The sequence below is a fragment of the Macaca thibetana genome, chromosome X (assembly GCF_024542745.1).
Source record: "Macaca thibetana thibetana isolate TM-01 chromosome X, ASM2454274v1, whole genome shotgun sequence".
Taxonomy (NCBI): Eukaryota; Metazoa; Chordata; class Mammalia; order Primates; family Cercopithecidae; genus Macaca; species Macaca thibetana.
The window spans coordinates 135,243,013-135,253,577 of NC_065598.1; positions in this window are offsets into that span (position 1 = coordinate 135,243,013).

Genomic DNA, 10,565 nt, shown 5'->3' on the forward strand with positions numbered 1-10,565 from the left:
TAAGATGTCTGTGCTGCCAATATGTGCTGCCAGTGTTGCCTGCAGTGGTTATTGGGAAACTTCCCACTTATAGTTCCTACAGCCAGGGAGGAGGTCCTCCCTGACCAGAGAATCAATCCAATAAAAAGATACAGGATGCAGCCATCTCCATCTCTCCAGAAAAAATGCCAAGAGCCTAAGCTGAGGCTTTGGCAATGGGTGTGGGAAAGACAGTTTGCTTCTCCAAGTCATGTGAGTGTTTGAAAGGGGAACTTAGATGACACCATTTATGGAAATATACAAGTATGGAAGAAGAACAGGTTTGAGGAGGTGAAAGCTATTTCTCCAACAGATCCATGCCAGGCATCAGGGTGGAAAGTTTGAGCAGGGCCTTGGAAATGTGGGACTTGGATTTAGGAGAGAGGTAAGGCCTGCAACAGGTAAAACCAGAAGCCTGAAGCACTGAGTCTAGGGAGAAGAAAAAAGACAAAGAAACCATGTATTAGTCAGGGTTCTCTAGAGGGACTCAGCTAATAGGAGATATATATATATATATATATATATGAGTTTATTATATATAAATTAAAGTATATATATATGAGTTTATTAAGGAATATTAAACTCACATGATCACAAGATCCCACAAAAGGCTATCTGCAAGCTGAGGAGGGAGGAAGCCAATCCAAGTCCCAAAACTGAAGAACTTGGAGTCTGATGTTGGAGGGCAGGAAGCATCCAGCAGCATGGGAGAAAGATGTAGGCTGGGAGGCTAAGCCATTCTAGCCTTTTCATGTTTTTCTGCCTGCTTTATATCCCGGCCATACTGGCAGCTGATCAGATGGTGCCTACCCAGATTAAGGGTGGGTCAGCCTTTCCCAGCCCACTGTCTCAAATGTTAATCTCCTTTGGCAACACCCTCACAGACACACCCAGGATCAATACTTTGCATCTTTCAATCCAATCAAGTTGACACTCAGTATTAAGTATCACAAGTCCACCCCTTGTCAACCTGAACCCATTCACATCTCCTGAGATCATACATAATCTTCAAATAAAGACAATAATAAAGTCATAATTACGCCTAACATAATGCAACTATTTCTTCATACAACTGGAAATGCACCAATCCCCAACCCAAATGCTATTACATAAAGTTAACAACACTTAAATGCTGATGTGAAGTCAGTAAGTCTTATGTCACATGATAAAGGAAAAAGGAAATAAAATGAAGGTATTTTCTTAGTACAAGTATATACAGGCACAAATATGTTTTTAACAAAAGGAGGAGGAAATACTCATGACGATTACAGTTCTCCTTTCTGCAACTGGTCACGTGGTCATAGCTGGTATTGATGACGACCTTCTTCTTCTACCCATTCTATATTCCCTTTGCCTTCAGCAAGCGCCTCAGCAGGTCATGGTTTTCTTCCTGGTGGAGTGACCCAAACCTTCATTCCTGAAGGGTATGGGCCACTTGTAGTCCTGCCTGGATTGGGCTTTTGTAGTTTCTCATTGACCTTAATCACAGGGCATGGTAATACTAAGAGATGCCCCAAGGGATCTCCTGTATTCTACGCATACTCTTCCTTACCTCCATTGTGGAGTATTAGACTGATTTCATCTTGATAGTTCAGGTCCATCACCCCAGCCAATACTGTAACTCTCTTCTTAGCCTGTTGGCTTAGAGGTAGGAGGAGCCCAAAGTGGCCAGGTGACAATATTAACTTCCAGTTTAATGGAATCGTTGTTGTTTCTCCTGGTAGCAGTGTTCGTCCCTCTGGAACTAAGACCTCTAGGCCAGCAGAAAATAATGTCGCAGGAACAGGAAGTGAAAATTTTGCTAGTGAATCACTAGGGGTAATGGTGAGTGGTGCCACTTCCGCTTCCATCCCTTGATTCCTGGACCCATGAATCCTGGCTATAGGAGAAATAGTACCATATATTGCATGCTGATTCAGAGCATACACAACCTTCTGGAGAACTTTGCCCCAGACCTGCGAAGAATTGTCACCTAGTTGATGTTGTAATTGTGACTTTGAAAGGCCATTTCACCATTCTATCAATCGAACTGCTTCAGGATGATGAAGAACATGGTAAGGCCAGTGAATTCTATGAGCATGAGCCCACTGTTGCACTTCTTTAGCCATAAAGTGAGTGCCTTGGTCAGAGGCAATGCTATGTGGAATATCATGACAGTGGATAAGGCATTCTGTGAGTTTATGGATGGTAGTCTTCACAGAAGCATTGCATGCAGGATAGGCAAACCCATATCTGGAGTAAGTGTCTATTCCAGTGAGGACAAACTTCTGACCTTTCCGTGATGGAAGAGCTCCAATATAATCAACCTGCCACCAGGTAGCTGGCTGATCACCCCAAGAAATGGTGCCATATTGAGAGCTCAGTGTTGGTCTCTGCTGCTGGCAAATTGGACACTTAGCAGTGGCCATAGCCAGGTTAGCCTCGTTGAGTGGAAGTCCATGTTGCTGAGCCCATGCATAGCCTCCATCCCTGCCACCATGGCCACTTTGTTCATGGGCCCATTGGGCGATGATAGGGGTGGCTGGGGAAAGAGGCTGAGTGGTGTCCATAGAATGGGTCATCCTATCCATTTGATTATTAAAATCCTCCTCTGCTGAGGTCACTGTTGGTGAGCACTCACATGGGATACCAATATCTTCACAGTTTTTGATCACTCAGAAAGGTCTATCCATACACCTCTTCCCCAAATTTATTTGTCACCAATTTTCCAATCATGCTTCTTCCAGGTCCCTGACCATCCAGCCAAACCACTGGCTACAGGCCGTGAATCAGAATATAATCGCATATCTGGCCATTTCTCCTTCCATGCAAAGTGCACAACCATGTGCACTACTTGAAGTTCTGCCCACTAGGAAAATTTACCTTCATCACTGAACTTCGGGGATGTCCTAGAAAGAGGCTGTAGTACTGCAGCTGTCCACTTTCGGGTGGTGCCTGCACATCATGCAGAGTCATCTGTGAACCAGGCCCTAGTCTTCTCTTTCTCTGTCAGTTGATCGTAGAGAACTCCCATGAGGCCATTGGTGCAGGCTGGGGGAGAGAAAGCAAGGTGGCAGGAGTGGAGACCATGGGCATTTGAACCACTTCCTCATGTAACTTACTTGTGCCTTCAGGACCTGCTTGAGCCCGATCACATATATACCACTTCCATTTGATGATGGAATGCTGCTGTGCATGACCTACTTTATGGCTAGACAGGTCAGAAAGCATCCAGTTTGTGATAGGCAGTTCAGATTGCATGGTGATTTGATGACCCATAGTCAAACCTTCAGTTTCCACCAAAGCCCAGTAACAGGCCAAGAGCTGTCTCTCAAAAGGAGAGTAGTTATCTGCAGAAGATGACAGGGCCTTGTTCTGAAATCCTAGAGGCCTCCACTGTGATTCGCCTATGGGGGCCTGCCAAAGGCTTCAAACAGCAACCCTATCTGCCACTGACACCTCAAGCACCATTGGTTCTGCTGGGTCATACAGCCCAAGTGGCAGAGCAGCTTGCGCAGCAGCCTGGATGAGTTGCAGAGCCTTCTCCTGTTCTGGACCCCACTCAAAACTGGCAGCCTTTCAGGTCACTCGATAAATGGGCTAGAGTAACACACCCAAATGAAGAATGTGTCTCCTCCAAAATCCAAGTAGGCTCACTGGATGTTGTGCCTCTTTCTTGGTTGTAGGAGGGGCCAAAGGCAGCAACTTATCCTTCACCTTAGAAGGAATATCTCGACAGGCCCCACACCACTGAACTCCTAGAAATTTTACTGAGGTAGAAAGTCCCTGAATTTTAGTCAGATTTATTTCCCATCCTCTGGCATGCAAATGTCTCACCAATAAGTCCAGTGTGTTTGCTACTTCTTGCTCACTGGATCCAATCAGCATAATGCCATCAACATAATAGACCAGTGTGATATCTTGTGGAAGCGAAAAATGATCGAGGTCTCTCTGAATAAGATTATGACACAAAGCCAGAGAGTGGATGTACCCCTGAGGAAGGACAGTAAAGGTATATTGCTGACCATGCCAGCTGATGGCAAATTGCTTCTGGTGGGCCTTATGGACAGGAATGGAGAAACAGGCATTTCCCAAGTCAATGACTGCATACCAGGTACCCAGAGATATGCTAATTTACTCAAGCAACGAAACCACTTCTGGTACAGCAGTTGCAATTGGAGTTACCACTTGTTTAAGCTTATAATACTCCACTGTCATTCTCCAAGATCCGCCTGTCTTCTGCACAGGCCAAATAGAAGACTTGAAGGGGGATGTGGTGGGAATCACCACTTCTGTGTCTTTCAAGTCTTTGATGGTGGCAGTAATTGCCACAATCTCTTTCCAGGGATGAGATATTGTTTTAGATTTACTAGTTTTCTAGGTATAGTCAGCCCTAATGGCTTTTATTTGGCCTTTCCCACCATAATAGCCCTCACCCTACCAGTCAGGGAGCTAATGTGAGGGTTCTGCCAGCTGCTAAGTATGTCTATGCCAATTATGCATTCTGGCACTGGGGAAATGACACAGGATGAGTTTACGGACCCACTGAACCAACTGTAAGTCAGACCTGAGCTAAAGCTTCATTAATTACCTGACCTCCATAAGTCCCGGCTTTAACTGAAGGACCACAATGACGTTTTGTGTCCCCTGAATCCACGTCAGCTAAGAGCCAGTGTCCAGTAGTCCCCGAAATATCTGACCATTTCCCTTTCTCCAAATGCACAGTTACCCTGATAAAAGGCCAGAGGTCTCCTTAGGGAAGGATGGGAGAAAGATTAACAGCATAAATTACCAGTATTGTATTGGGGTCCTTCCTCAAGGGGACCCAGCCTCCCCTTCATTCAAGGGGTTCTGGGTCTCTAAACTTGCTCAAGTCTAGAAATTGATTAAGGGGCCGTAATTCTCTGTTTCTATAATTCAAATTAGCATTTTGTCCATTCAACCTGGAAGATTTCTGCTTGTATAAATTAAGTAGAAATATAGTAGGCTTCCTATCAATTTCACTTCTGGGAACACTGTGATTAATTAGCCAATGCCAGAGCTCTACACGAGTCAAACTATTCTGATTGCTGCTTTGCCTCTGCTGTCCACTACAGTAGCTATATCCACCTTGCCTTTGATGGTTGAGTGCCACCACCTGGCCCCTGCCACCTCAGGATCCAATTATTCCCCTTGAATTTAAATTTTGTAGTTGAGTGACTGCATATCCCACTGTTAGATCTGACATACAGAGAAGAGCAGTTACAGGCCTCTTCATAGATGCAGGTGCTGCCCTCGGAAATCTATTTTGCAAAGTATTGGTCAAGGGTATATCTTCCGGACCCTCCCAGCTAGGATGAGTAGGTCTAAAGTGACTAATCCACTCCACCATCCTAATCTCTCTCAGCATTTAGATACCTTCCTCTACATTAAATCAAGGGAGATCAGGCATTTCTAGCTCACTCACAGTGGGCCATCTTTTAATCCATATTTCAGCTAACCAAGCAAATAAACTATTAGAAACTTTTTTTAACTCCCCGAGCTGCAACATTAAAAGCAGAGTCCCTACTTAGTGGGCCCGAATCAATAAATTCAGCCTGTTCCAACTCTATGTTTCTTCCACCATTATCCCACACCCTTAATATCCATTTCCATGCCTGTTCTCCAGATTCAGGCTTATATAAATTACAAAACGCAAGTAGTTCCTTTCAAGTGTAATGCACCTCCTCATGGGTCACACTCTGAGCTTCACCTCTAGGGGCCCACTGGGACTTTAGTTATAGGTCTAGAAGCAAACAGCGGTGTTGGGGGTGGCTGAGGAGAATCAACATTATCTTGCCTGGCAGCTGCCTCAGGGGAGGCCATCACTGTTGTCTCAGGCAGTACAGGATTTATCTCCACAGACAAAGGTGGAAAGGGCAGCATGTGTCAGGGAGGGGATGTTGCCACTACTGGGGATGGGGAAGCTGTTTCTTCTGGCAAAAAAGGTTCTTCAGATTTTACAAGCTCAGTGTCCCCAGCTTCATCAGGGTCCTCCCAGACGTCCCCATTCCAAGTTGCAGGGTCCCATTCTTTTCCAATCAATTGCCTCACTTTAACAGTAGACACCTGGTGAGGCTGTGCATTCATCTTTCATTGCAGTGACCTTTCTCCCATGCCACTTGCATGATAACAGCTTGTGTCTGTTTTTTCACAATTTCAGCTCTTTCTATACAGGAGATAAAACTCTCACTCAGGGCAATCTTAGCAGATTTGAGGTTAAGTATCTGCTTCTGAAGCTGGAACATAGAATCCCTGAGTTCGTCATCTTCCTTCGTCACTTTGTCCAGTGAACTCAGGAGCAACCAACCAACTTTATTATGTTCCTTGGTTCTCCACATGTGGTCAAAGGTATTATCTATAGAGTAATTTGCCTCTTATGAGCAGTGAATCAGGAGTGTCAAATGACTTTATTTTGCATAACTCTCTAAACAGTTCATGCCAAGGACTCTCAGTGTTCTCCATACTTTTAGAAGTAGAGTCCTTAACATTTTGGGGCCTAATCATATTAAGCAGCCAACTCCGGAAACCCCAAAACCAATGAAAGAACATTATCCTTTTTTTTTTTTTTTTTTTTTTTTTTTTTTTTTTTTTAGACGGAGTCTCGCTCTGTCGCCCAGGCTGGAGTGCAGTGGCGCGATCTCGGCTCACTGCAAGCTCCGCCTCCCGGGTTCACGCCATTCTCCTGCCTCAGCCTCCCGAGTAGCTGGGACTACAGGCGCCCACAACCGCGCCCGGCTAATTTTTTGTATTTTTAGTAGAGACGGGGTTTCACCGTGGTCTCGATCTCCTGACCTTGTGATCCGCCCGCCTCGGCCTCCCAAAGTGCTGGGATTACAGGCGTGAGCCACCGCGCCCGGCCCTACATTATCCTTAATATTCTGTTTCTGTAGAACCACTCCTGGTACCAAAATCTGTATTAGTCAGAGTTCTCTAGAGGGACAGAACTAATAGGATATATATATATATGTGTGTGTGTGTGTTTGTGTGTATATATATATATGAGTTGATTAAGGGGTATTAAACTCACATGATCACAAGGTCCCACAATAGGCCATCTGCAAGCTGAGGAGGAAGGAAGACAGTCTGAGTCCCAAAGCTGAAGAACTTGGTGTTTGATGTTAGAGGGCAGGAAGCATCCAGCATGGGAGAAAGATGTAGCCTGGGAGGTTAAGCCAGTCTGCCTTTTCACGTTTTTCTGTCTGTTTTATATCCTGGCCGCGCTGGCAGCTGATCAGATGGTACCTATCCAGATTATGGGTGGGTCTGCCTTTCCCAGTCCACTGTCTCAAATGTTAATCTCCTTTGGCAACACCCTCACAGACACACCCAGGATCAATACTTTGCATCTTTCAATCCAATCAAGTTGACACTCAGTATTAACCATCACAAGCCAGAAATATCACTTCATTTAGAAATAGGGTGGAAGAAGGAGAGCTGGAAGAAGAAAATGGTGTTGGGAGAGGTGAGAGGGGAAGCAAAAAGTAGAAAGCCACGTCTTCAAGGCCATGGTTCCATGAAAGAGAGCTTCATGGGTGCTAGCACATGCTGCTGAGGGAGTGGAGATGTTAAGGACTGGTAGGAAACACTTGCAGTAGGCAGTTAAAAATGGTGATCTTTAGGAGAGCATGTCAGTAATGGATTTAATAGCCAGATTGTGAAGGTTTAAGGAGTAGTTAGTAAAGAAGAAGATGAAGTAAATAAGACTACACTGAAAAAGTATTCATGGTGAAAGATGAGGGTGGCAGAATGACCACAGAGTTAAGTAAAAGTGATTCAGGGCTAGTACGACTGTGACCTTGTGTAAGGGTGGAGAAGTCTCTGAGAAGAGAGTCTATGAGAAGAGAGAAGCAGAACTTTAAAAAAGCAATAATTAATTGATCAAGTGATGCCCCTTGGCTACAAGGGAAGTGAGCCTATCACAAAAGAAGGAACACAGGTTTTTTTTTTATAAGACTTGGCAGAAGAAGAGAAAGAGAGGAATGCATAGGTGGGTGAATGAATGGATGAATGCAGAGAGGAACATTTAAATAATGTTTATGATTCCTTTGAATTATAAACATGATACATATCTGTTGTAGAGAAATTGGAAAATACAGAAAGTTAAAAAGAAGATGAAAGTCACCTGTAGTCCCATCACTCAGGGATAACATTGGGCTATATTTCCACCCAATTTTGTCTGTGTATATATTTACTTTTATCTTTAAAAACATTGGGATCATAGTGTATAATTTTGAATGGTCCACTTTTGATTTTTGCTTAATGTATTTGAGGATTTCCATATATATATATAAAATACTACTACTAATGGCTGCACAATTACAAGGCTGTAAAACATTTGTTTAACCATTTTTATCTTAGTAAGCCTTTCTGTTGCATTCCTTTATCAATATTATAAGTAGTACTAGCATTATTTGGAAATATTCCCAAAAGATAAATTACCAGGTAAAACTGAATTAAAAACAATAATATTTGATAGATTGCTTTCCAGAAAACCTGTATCAATGTATACTCTCAGCAGCAGTATTGAGGGTCACTGTTTCATCTCACTCTCATCAAATGTAATGCTATAATAAAACAAGCAAACAAACAAAAACATCTTGCTAATTACTAGACCAAAAATGCTTACTTTGTAAATTTGTAGTTGTATTATTACATGTAGTTTAACATTTTAAATATCTTGTTTAGGTTTCTGTATTTATGGCCCTTTCTATTTTATTTTCTATTGAACTGTAAGTTTTTCCTACTGATTTTTATGATCTCTTTAATCAGAATATGTACAGTTTACTCATTTTTTTTAGTTTTTCTATTGCTCTTATGTTACGAAAGTCCTACTCTAGCCCCAAGCTATATGAAATATTCACTTTTATTTTTATTTACCCATTTGTCGTTTCATTTTTGCCATTAACTCTTTAAGCCACCTGAAATTAATTTTGATGTGAAATATGAAAAAAGAGTCCAACTTTATTTTACTGTAGTTAACCAAATTACTCAACACCACTTGTATAATACACTTCATTTTTCTTTCTGATTTGGGATATAACTTACTCTTCTATTGAAAAACATAAACATTTAAAGATAGAACAGTATTTTTTGACCTGTTTACTCCATTTCGTTGATGTGTCTCTCAACTCTAGTTCCAGTGCTGCACTGTTTTAATTACTGTATTTAATTACTGTAGCTTTAAATTGTGTGTGTTTGTGTGTGTGTGTATGTGTATGTTTTGGGGGGGAGACAGAGTCTCACTCTGTCACTTAGGCTGGAGTGCAGTGGCACAATCATGGCTCACTGCAACCTCTGCCTCTTGGGCTCAAGCCATCCTCCAGCCTTGGTCTCCCGAGTAGCTGGGGTTATAGGTGCATGCCACCACACCCAGTTAATTTTTTGTGTGTGTGTTTTTTGTAGAGATGGGGTTTCACCATGTTGCCCAGGCTGGACTCAGACGATCTACCTGCTTCGGCCTCCCAAAGTGCTGGGATTACAGGTATCAGGCACTACGCCCGGTCTTAAATTGTGTTTTAATATAAGAAGATAATTCTTAGTTTCTCTAGCCCATTGCTTTCTAAGTGAATTTAGAATATTTCAAGTTTTACTTACAAAAATCCTCCTGGAATTTATTATGGGGAAAATAAACATCTTGGTCTTCTGGTATATAAGGCAACACATGATAAACTGTTCAGCCTTGGGAGTCAGGCTGCTTGCATTCAAATTCTGGTTTTGCCACTTCTAACTGTGTGACTTTTAGAAAGTTACTTAATATTTCTGTACCCTAGTTTCTTTATCTGTAAAATAGGGATATCAATAGTGCCTACTATGTAGGGTTTGCAGCTAGATTAAGTAAATAAACACATATAAAGAGAAATGTAGAACAGCATGTGACACATAGTAGGCATTCTGTAAAAGTTAAGTATAGTATGTATCTCCATTTATTAAAGTATGTTGGAGCCCTTATGTAAGGTACAGACATTCCTTTCTTTGCATGGTTCTAATATTAATGAATTTCATTTGTGATAGTTTAATTAAATAACACCAGTTCCCCAATAACACAGTTTGAAATTTAATCACCACAGTATGTTAAGCGTGAATAATTGCATAAAATACAAACTTCAGTGCTATCTCTTTGGTCCACAAATTTACTATGTAAATAACAGAAGTGCATCATGATTGGTGACTAATGGTATCACTTCTTTCAAACCCAATTGGTGATTGGTCCCTGTGTGCAAAGCATGTTGCCTCTTTGTCTCTCAGTGATAAATCCCTGTGATATTTTATGAAAATAGATAATCAAAAGAGTGCATTGGCCAACAAAGATGAAAGTACAACAAGGAACGAAAAGCGATAATGCTAGAAGTGAAATTAGAATCAAACATAAATGAAGTCACAGAAGAAATCATTAACCATGAGAATGTTGACACTGCCGCCATTCCAGAGACCCTAGAAATGTAGCCAGAGGAGCTTAATGGGGGTGAAAGTGTTGACATAAATGTGGGAAATTGTTGTGACAAAAAGAATGAAGATGATCCAGAGGAAGTGATACCAGCAAAAAACAA